Genomic DNA, 11,698 nt, shown 5'->3' on the forward strand with positions numbered 1-11,698 from the left:
TGCTGCGCTACACTGGTCTCAAGAAAAATATAAATAAAACTATAATGAAAAATAAATATAGTTAAAGGGAGATTGCAGTAAAAAAAAATGATGCTATAATTCATTAGGGCATTTCATTTTGCTGTTACTTGCAGTAGAATATGTTAGTAACCCTCGCAACGAGGTTAAACACATAGGTAAAGCCCCACTGGGAGCCTCAAATATTGCAGCTCTCAAGCAGAACACAGCTGGTGATTTGTAGAGTCATGTGACTACCACTGCTGCTTGGATTACCGGCTGTATCCTGCCCAGAACCAGCAATCCTCTGTGGCTTGAAAGTGAAACTTTATCTATGTATTTAACCCATTTGTATTCCAAAGCAAGTAGTGGAAAAACTGCATGCATCAACAAATTAGAGCATGTCGCTTATCCACTGCAATATTCCTTTAATTTCAAAAGAATATTTAAAGTTAGGCAGCATGTTGCTTTTTGTTATTTCAAAGGCAGAAACAATGGATTACCTTAATTTAAAAAATAATAAAAATACTCTATTCTATATTATTTATATTGTATGTAAAATATTTGGTTAATTTCCTGTGCACTTTGCTCTGAAATAAATCCAGTATAAGTCAATTAGGAGTCAGAGATAATGGGGTAGATGTATTAATAGTCGAGTGGACATGATTTACTGTAGTGAATGATGTCTGCTCAACCTCACTAAATGCCGGCAGAATACACTGTCAGCATTTAGCATTGCACAAGCATTTCTAGTGAAATTCTTGTGCAATGCCGCCCTCTGCTCACTGGCGGTCAATCGGCCGCCAGCATGGGGTGTCAATCAGCCCAATCGTATAGGATTGAGCGGATTGCAGACCGCAGCCTCAGAGCAAGTTATGGAGCAATGGTCTTTAGACCGCTGCTTCATAACTGCTGTTTCCGGCGAGCCTGAACGCTCGTGCGGAAACAAGGGGAACAAGGGTCATTCGGCCCTTGTTAAATCTACCCCAAGGACTGTGTAACTATAAATATGTAAAACTCTAGTTGGTTGTCCTTCCCTGTATCAGTGGTAAAATTATCTATATAAAATGCTTGATCCTTTCTTAATATGCAGCAGGTTTTTGTTTGTGTTTAATATCCCATACAGAAAAAAACAGCTTTAAATATGAATTGTGCATAACCAGTTAGAAAAAACGAGTTAGTACTATTTATTATGTGTATACTATATATATATATATCCATTTTTACTGTACATGTAAGTGTTTCTGCACATGCACCTGGAACTATATGATAATATACAGAAAGGTTTATAAAATACATTTTTGATGCAACTGTTTGGAACTGATGCTTTTACAAGATTAAACTTCATAATCTATCCCTCTGCTTCATACATTGGGTTGGATGATCATGGACAGAAATCACACAAAGGGCCAGATTATAAGTGGAGAGCAAAATATTGTTTTCGTTAAAGCAATATTGGCGCTCCACTTTGTAAGTGCATACAAATGTGGGCTGGTATTACAGGCAAGGTGCAATGCGAATGCAACCTCGCGTTCGCATGGCACAGAAGCATTGCACTCATGAGAGCGCACTTCCATGGGCTCCAAAGGGAGTCTCATCTGATGTCGTGAGACACGGCATGAGAATTAGCGCAGTAAAGAGGGTAAGTTGCGCAGCGATGGCAGCAAATATAAATATAGATGTACAGTATATGCTTTATATACATATATATTTATGTGTTAATATATACACACATATATATATATATATATATATATATATATATAAACATATACATATATATTTACAGGGAACACACAGTTCCCATAGACCAGAATGTAAAGGCATTTTTCAATGCCGTTTTCTTCTAACATCCCACGGCCGCCGACTTTAGCCCCCAAAAACTGGTAAGTGCATTTTTTTTTTAAATGCTATTTTATTTATTTTTTTGAAACAAAACTAACACTTAGGCTTAGGTGCAATTGGGGGACATTTAGAAAATGTTCTGAGCACTAATTGCTACTGCAAGCTCGCGGTAGCAATAACAAGACACTTGTAATGGCTGGTTATTTATCACACGCCCGCAAAACGGGCAAAATCTAGCCCTCTATCATGTAATATTGAGCAACAGGAATACATTAAAGGGGAGAAACATTTGCAGCACAATGCCCTTAAATTTGCTTGTTTGCTGGCGTGCAATAATTTAGCGATCTACTTGTAATTTAGCCTAAAATCTTTAGGATTTTTTAGATCTAATAGCACATAGAGAGGGACCGCCTACTCCCAGATAATAATGTTCTTTTTTTTTTTTTATTTCTATTTTATTATTATTGAACCATTTGGGATACAGAAGAAAAAAAAGGATATTTATATATCAGTAACATATTTGGGGTATCAATACAAGATGTACACCATTATCTATGGTTAGGGAATAAACGAACAGAAAATAAAAAAAGATACATAGCCTAAATCCCTTTTACCTTATTATTTCAATTAACATAACTTTCTGTCTTTTCCAAATGGTTACTTTTCCTACCTATATTGAAACATAAAAAAAAGAGAAAAAAGAAGGAAAAAACCTAAATAGTCAGAGGTAATTCATTCCTCAATATAGCGTTTAGGACATATTCCGTAGGTCTAAATGGATAGATAATTTTCTTCTGTACTTCTATTGGTTTTTCTTTGTCTTTATCGTGGTCTATCAGACATTGCTCCATCGTCATTTGCTGAAATATCTGCTTATTAAGTTCAGCTATAGATGGTGATTTTTTCGAGATCCATGTTTTTAACAAGAGAAACCTGGCTACCCCTATTACCGTTTCAATAAATAGCTTATTTTTAACTCTCTCTGCTGCAGAGAATAGAAAAAATACTAGGTCACGATGTACAGTTGTCTCTACTTTTAATATTTTGGAGAGCCAATAGCTTATTTTGATCCAGTATTGATTTACTATTGTACAGCCCCAAAAATAGTGGAGGATATCAGTACTACTACTACCACATTTTACACACTTATCTTTCATTTTACTATTCCATCTTGACATCAATGAGGGTGTCAGGTATGTCTGATTTAATATATTGATATGTGCTTCTCTGTAATTGGTAGATATAACAATTTTATTTATTCTAGTAATACTGTACTGAATGATTTCCTCATTACATTCTGTTAGCCCTTTCATGTGCCATTTTTTAACAATCAGTTGCAAATTCGATTGTCCCTCCTGTAATGCTAAGTCCTTATACCATTTTTTAATAGATACATCTCCTATCTTACATAATTCAAGCTTCACTGAGATTATAGGCCAACTCCATTCTTCCTTTTGAATTATTAACAATTTGTTGACTAGATTCCTTATTTGAAGATATGCGAAAAAATCCTTGCTAGGTAAATTAAATTCACATCTAATTGTTTCAAATGTTTTTATCTGCGGTATAGCCATATTAAAATTAATCAATTGATTAATATTTCTCAGTCCCTTCCTTTTTCATCTATGGAACACAGCTGATTTTAATGCTTCAGGGAATGGGGGGTAGGTAGCCTATTATTGGTAAATGATTAGATACTGCATATTCCACCTTGAGATTTTTACAATACTGCTGCCATGCTTTAATAACTCCCATGACTGACCTGTAATTTTTAATCTCCTTTGGAATGTCTTTTCCTTGTGTATGTAAAAGCGCTATTAACGAAAATGGTTTGACTATCCCCTTTTCTAAGGCTTTAGCTGTGTAATATTCTTCGTCTATCATCCATTCAGCTGCTATTTTAGTCAAACACGCTATATTGTATTTGTCTAAATCTGGGAGAGCCAAACCTCTGCATTCTTTTGGATATGATAATATTTTAAGTGATAGTCTCTTCCTTTTACCACCCCATAAAAATTCTGTCATCTTTTTATTAAATGTTTTAATATCCACTTTCTTTATGAGAAGCGGGAGATTCTGTAGTTTATATAAAATTTTTGGAAAAGCAATCATCTTTATTAAACCAATTTTCCCTGATAGTGCTAGCGGTAAGTGTTTCCAAACAGTAAGCTGCTCGTATATCTTTTGGAGAATTGGCTTAAAGTTCAGATCATACCACAGACCCGGATTCCTATTTAATATAATACCCAGATATGTGATCTGATCTACAACTCTAAATGGACTCTCCCCCGTCGATTTCCCTTTCCCATCTAGCCATAATAGCTCTGTTTTATTAATATTTATCTTATATCCCGAGAATGAACTATATCCTTCTATGATTCCCATTAGTTTAGGAATATTCTGCTTGGTATTTCTTAGGAATATTAATACGTCATCTGCATATAATAGTATTTTTTCCTCGATACCTTTACATAATACTCCTTGCAAGTCCTGTCGTATTTTAATAGCCAATGGTTCGATAGATAGATTAAATAAAAGGGGCGAGAGTGGGCAGCCTTGCCTGGTACCTCTTTCCAGTCTGATTTCTGCGGATTCTATTCCATTTATGAAAATCAGTGATAAAGGGTTTTTGTATATTGCTTTGATATAGTTCAGGAGGGGTCCCGAGAAACCAAATTTGATTAGAGATGTAAATAAATGGTCCCATTGAACAGCATCAAACGCTTTTTCAGCATCTATTGATATGAATGCTGCATCTTGATTTAAATCATTAAATCTTTCAGTTTGATTCCTAAAATATTCTATAATAATGAATACTTTACATATATTTACAACTGAACTTCGACCATTCATAAAACCTACCTGATTGGGGTGAATAATTTTAGTTAACATGTTTTTGAGTCTCTCCCCTACTATTGATGCTAGAATTTTATAGTCTGCATTTAGCAGAGATATAGGTCTATATGATTCTGGTTACTCGGGATCCCTACCTTTCTTATAGATCATAATTGTAACTGCTTTAGAGAAGTTACTTGACATTGCCCCGTTCTCTATATAATAAAAATTAAATAGCTTTGTCAGGCATGGGACAATTTCTTTACTTAATATTTTATAAAACTCCGCTGGAAGTTGATCTGGCCCCGGGGCTTTATCTAATTTGATCTTATTAATGGTCGCCTCCACTTCCTCTTCTGTGATTGGTTGATTAATATACTCTATTTCATCTGATGATAAACTTGGAGTGACTATACTATCCCAGAAAAGCGCCTTATTAGATCTATCTATCACGCATGTGCTATAAAATTCTCGGAAAATTTGGTGAAAAGTCTTATTAATATCTACAGGGTGATATATATGCTTATCTTCTATTTTTATTGAATGAATAACATTTGATTTTTTCTCTGACTTTGCGATTTTAGCTAGATAGCTACCTGTTTTCTTTCCAAATTTTGAATATCTTGCCTTATGTTTTAAATCTTCTCTCATAGATTCTTGGAGAAAGAATGTATCCTTATCTTGTTTCGCCTGTATATACCTACCCCAGTTGTTTTTAGAGGTATTTTGGAGATATCTATTGTACGCATTTGTTAATTGCGCGGTTAATTGTTCCTCCCTCCTCTTCCTCTTTTTTTTAAATCGCACCATATAGCTGACTATTTCACCCCTTAATACCGCTTTTGCTGTTTCCCATAGAATTTCTACGCGATTCTCATACTCTTTATTTAAATTCAGGAATAGATTCCATCTTTCTTTCAGCATTGCTATAAAAGAGGCATTTTTCAGCATATATTTAGGGAAGTAGAAAGAGTTTCGCTTGGGGGATTTAGTATTCAGCTTGTCCATACAGATTTCTAATGTTATAGGTGCATGGTCTGAAAATGTAAATTCTTTAATATCGGCTTTAAGGTTTTCTTTTAATATAGTCTCTGCAACTAAAAAATAATCTATCCTAGATAATGAGGAAAAGGTTTTAGATAGACATGTATATTTATTAGAATCAGGATATAAGGTCCTCCATATGTCATATATTTTAAGTCTTTTTTTAAATGTATGTAATATTTTCATTTCTTTCATTATTCTATAGTCCTTCTCTCTTCCCTTTGAACTTTTTCTATCTATTGGAAACCTGGGCGTCAGATTAAAGTCCCCAGCAATTATTAGGTTGTCATCAACATAATTTAACAACAGAGCCTGCAGCCTGCACCAGAATTCCAGATCCACCGTATTTGGCCCATATATATTACATAGCGTGAATATCTTTTTTATTATTTCAATTTTAACAATTAAATATCGTGTGTTTTCATCTACATTAACTTCCAATATATTATATTCAAGTTTATTATTTAATAAGATGGCCACTCCCTTTTTCCTTTCGTTGCATGGCGTGGCCACTACTTCTTTTACCCAATTGGTTTTCAGTTTAATTAATTCTGATGACAATAATCTGACTTCTTGGAGGAAGGCAATATCTGTTTTGAATTTTTTAAAATACTCAAGAATTGTCTTTTTTTTAATTGGTGAGAGAATTCCCCCAACATTCCATGACATGTATTATATTCTTTAAACCAGAAGCCATATTAAAATTCTAAAATTACTACCTCTGTCTTAGTGAACAGAGAATATTCTTACTATATATCATAAATACTTTGTATGTCCTGTTAAAGTATAAAAATACCGAAAAAAACACACAAAAAAAAAGAAAAAAAAAAAGAGAAAGAAAAAAACAACAGAGAAATAAAACCTTAGCACCCTCTTCAGACCAGTTATTCATTACCACATTATTTCTGTAGAAATTGTTTCGCTTCATCACTATCTTGAAAAGATTTAAAGCCTGTTTTCCCTGCTACCTTAAGTATTGCCGGGTATATCACAAAAGCCTGTAAGCCTTTCTGAATAAATTGAGAGCATAATTGTGACATTATTTTCCTTTTGTTCAACGTTTCTATAGAAAAATCCTGAAATATTAGTACTTTTCTTTCATCCACTGTTAGTGGTTCAGAAAGTTTTTTATAGTGCTTCAAAATTTCTATTTTGTCCTTATAGTTCAGGAGTTTTACTATAACTGGTCTTGGAGGATGTCTGTTTAGAGGCAATTCTTCCAAATTCTGTCTGCTGGCGCCTATTCTGTGTACTCGCTCGGCTATTATTTCCAAACCTTCTTTTTGGATACCTAAGCGCCTTGGTATTTCTTTAGTAATTAGTATCTCTAGGTCTTGTTTTACATATTTTTCAGGTATACCAATAAATCTTAAGTTATTTCTTCTAGCTCTGTCTTCTGCCATATCAGCTCTATCTTGCAGTTTTGTGATTTTATCATTAAGTGTATCAATCAAATTACTTTTAGCATACATCTGGTCTTCAAGCTCAGAGATACGGCTTTCTGCCTCTCCTACTCTCATGTTAAATTGTTTAGCTCATTTGTCACCACTGATAAATCCAACCTTATTTTATCAAATTGCGGCATTAATAAAGCTGATATCTGTGTTATTAATATTTGCGTGTCTATATTTGCATGTGGGAGACTTATGTTTTCCGAGTTCTCTGGCACTTGTTCAGTTATATTTTTATTCCTGTTTCTCTCTCTGTTTTTAGTAGCCATTGTTACTGGTGATTTATCTTTTAAATTGTGAACAAATTTTTCCATTAGTATAGTGAATTCTCAGAGAGAGAGAAAAAAAAATAAAAAAAAAAATATATATATATATATATAAATTCAGGGGGAAACCCCTTAGGAAGACTGAACTAAGTTCAGCTCAGATTGTGTTAATAAAAAATGTGTTCAGATTAAGTGGGACAAAATCGTGTTCTAATTGAGTGCAGTGTGAAAAAAAAAAAAAGTCAAGTACTAGTATAAAATCTCTTGTGTAGTGTTTTGTGCTCAAAACAGGTGAAAAATAACTGTGTTTTAATTAAGTGTTATATATCCAGGGGGAAAAATAAAAAACCCCGATAACAGGATTCCTATTACCTAGTATAGTCAATCTCTACCTAGTAGGTAGAGATTGACCAATACTATAAATTAGTCTACTTTACCCTTTAAACCTTCCTCTTACAATTAAACTAGGCTTATCTATTTAGCCGTTAATACTTAATATCAGACAACCCTTTGGTCCATACAGATATAGAATGTGATTTCATTAATACTTGTTCTTCTTCTATGTCTTATTCAATAATAGAAATATTTCCTATCCCTCACTTAAGACCTTTACTTAACCTATGAAAATTTTATATGCCCCTTAATATATGGAACAATCACTAATTTAACCCTAATACCTTCAGTTCTATAATCTGGTTTTAGAATGCCTATTTCAGACTTATTTATGTGTGTCCAGGTTTCTTTCTGGCAACAATTCAACCAGGATAAACAACAGTGCGATTGGTATTGAATAGTAAACTGAGACTATCGACTCCAACCTATATAAGTGTCTGATACTTAACTGTGGTCGTAGTTTATTAAATACACATCTGGCACTAAAGCTTGTCTTCAATTTTTTCTCTCATAGGGGTCTTTTTCTGGTTTACACTCATAACATTACTCTAATTTCACTCAGACTGGGTTGAGAAATGTTACCCCTGAGATCCTAGGGATCAGATTTCACTTTCTGGTAGACAATACTGTGATCCTTCGGATCTTTGCATCTGTAAATATCACATCATTTATGACATATATATATAACAATTCTGACAATGCATTTACTTATACTGTAGGACTGAGACTTAGAAGTTCTCAGAATACTAGCCTAAAAAAAAACATTTTCTTTACTGAGCTATTTAACTCTTAGCGAATAATACAGTCCCAGGCTAGTAGGCCACAAGTTTTATGTAGCTGTTGTCTACTTCACAATTGTCATTTAACAATATCATAGAAAAATACTCTTATATCATCAGAAATGCTGTTATCTGAGTCCATGCACACTTTAGTGTTTGATTCCTTCCTGTATATATTATTAGACAGTCTTCTGAACAATAATTGTATGCTTCTTCACTGGGGCTTAATATAAAATATAAAATAACCTTTTATGTTGTATTACTTCTGCTTTTTACAGCTTTATATAACTTTACACATGGAGACTAGAGCAGACAGCAACTAGGCGTGTTGGATCTCTCACTTGAAGATAACTCTTTGGAGTGTCAGTATCTTCACTGGGCTATTGCTTTGTATTCCTAGCTAACCCCCAGACTTATTTAACGCAACACTCTAGCTGGATCCCCTTATCATGTCTCTCTCCACTCTGTTGCAGGGATAAGTTAACACAGCCGGATCAACATCCTCTCTGTTCTATGCTTATCTCAAGTTCTTATCCGCATAGACAGAGATAGCTTACTTCAGACTTATTCCCCTGTAACTACTGCTGCTCCTGTGTTACACTAAGCACACCAGTCTTATAGCAATACAATTTTATATGACCAATGCCAGTTACCATCTACTATTTTCCTCTTCACTAGAAGTGGCCCCAAGGAACAGCAAGATTGTCTTTGCTGCATAACAGACTTCCTTTATTTTACTATATACACTTCTGTGGGTTCAAGGTTTGTTTCCCCTACAGGCACATGTCTCCCCTTGATTCCTTTCTCAGTGCGGGAAATATATTAGCAACAATACAGCGATATTCCTTACATAACATCCGTGCTCTTTTCAGTAATTAAGTCCAGGTCTTAATACACCTTTTATAGCGTCAGTGCCTCCCAAATCCTTTACTTTTCTTTTCACATTCTAAATCACTATTAGGAAGCCTCCCTTATTCCAGGCTGGGCCACCCAACAATGAGCAGGGAAAGTAACAGGGAACTTATCTGTAACGTCGACTTCTGTGCGTTACATGCATCTTTTTCCTCAGCGTGGTGCCAGCGGCTTGAGAGGGTGCTGCTCCTGCCAGGGAGCTCTAGTGGCTTGTCAGGCTTCGGTGTGGTACAGCTGATTACCCTTTGTCACGGTCCATCACAAGCTTGAGCTACTAACACCCGACTGGAGATAGTTTTGTGTCGAGCGTGGTGTGGTACTCTTGCCCGGCTTTGTTTTGGCCTGGGGCCTGTGACTCGCGGCTGGAACTCCTTGGATCGTGCACTGGGTTTGCGCACTCCAACGTTACCACCCACCGGAAGCCCCCCCCCTCCAGATAATAATGTTCTAATTAGATTATAAAGAATACTAATGGCACAGAGAGGGGAACGTCTAGGCTTAAATGTAGACAAGAATTGTAATAGACCAAAAAGATAGAGTGACAATGTAAAGCAATGTAATGCAATCAGATACAACAAAATATAATATCCATATATTCACATATAAAAGACATGTAATATAAGCCCTAATAAATAATATATGCACATATTACAGTCTATTACAATTCTTGGCACATTTAAGCCTAAATATTCCCTCTCTGTGCTATTAGTATTCTTTATAATCTAATTAGAACATTATTTTCTGGGATCTTATGTGTTTCCTATTTGGTGCTCCAATATTTGGTCTGTTCTCATACTGTACTTTAATAATCCTAATTTTTTTAGATCTAATATTATAATGTAGGAGTCTCTACTTCACATAAGTGCCCATTATGCTTGCTCATCATCCCAACATACAAATGCCATTCAGATGGTTAACAGTGGTGATGGATTACAATAGGTTAACCTCACACGTGTAAATTAGTATTTCCCTTAAGCAGAAAACAAAGGGGTTAATTGAACAGAGCACTACTGTAACTGTGAAAGGTGTGAATGAGCTATTGTATATTTAAGTTTCAGCTGACCTCCTGGTTTTTATCTCAAAAACAGGTACTTAACAAACAAAAAAGCCATTTCAGGAACTTTTCTGTTGAAAAGGCATTTGCAATTTTTGGCTTTTAACAAACAAATCCATTTTGCTTTATGATCAAATCAAGAAACTAGACAACCAATTTGGACAGAAAGCAAAAATCAATTTTAGGAGCAAATCACAGATAGCTTGTGATTGATCCCATAGTGTTTAAGAACAGGTAAAAAAGTACAATCTTCTATAAAGATCTGATGTATTTCTATCCATGTGTACGTTATTATAGTGTGTGTACATTTATTCTGCTATCTGATATTTTCTTGTCAATGTTACTATGTACTTCACTAATAAAAACAGTAATATACAGAGTACACAACCCTGTGTTGATCTCTGTACAGACAAGGGTGTTCCTTACCCAGTATGCTTTGCGCATTGGGAATTGTGCATGTGATTCTGATAAAATGTTAAAATGGCTAAAGAAGCTTTTTTTTTACAGACTTTGCTTGGCCAAATCTTTTCGGTCTGCTCTGTGGCATATTTAGGTTTTGTGCCACAATTATGCTGCCTCTTCCACACTCAAGGTTTTAGGCCTTTTTTGGTGTGACATTTTTTTTTTATTGCACTTCCAAACTAAATGTTCATGTTCAAGTGTAAGTGTGTATATGTGCGTATATGATGAGTGTGTGTTGTGAGTGTGTGTATGTGTTTGTTTAGTGAGTGTGTGCAATGAGACTCAATAAGTGCTGCCCCCTCCAAAATCTCCCGTCCTATGCAAAAATGCGCCCCTGGGTCTGCTAAATACCATGGCTCATTCCATTCCATCAGAATTCCTGTATGATTACATTGTAAGTAGCCCAGCAGACTTTTCGTTTGGGTTTCTAAGCCTTCCATCTATTAGAAAAGATACAGACTGCATTAGTAAACAGGCTCAAATTAAGAAACAATATATCAGCAAAATCAAGTTAAACAAAAAATAAATCTAAAAACGATCAGGAACAGGGATTGTAAAGTCTTTTCAAAGGTTTTTTTTCAAGGATTATCACAGATCTTCAGAGAATCAAAAGGTACTCAGTACCAAAAAATGTTCTTTTAGGTGTAGTGGAGTGTTATT

The sequence above is a fragment of the Bombina bombina genome, chromosome 7 (assembly GCF_027579735.1).
Source record: "Bombina bombina isolate aBomBom1 chromosome 7, aBomBom1.pri, whole genome shotgun sequence".
In the NCBI taxonomy this organism is placed as follows: Eukaryota; Metazoa; Chordata; class Amphibia; order Anura; family Bombinatoridae; genus Bombina; species Bombina bombina.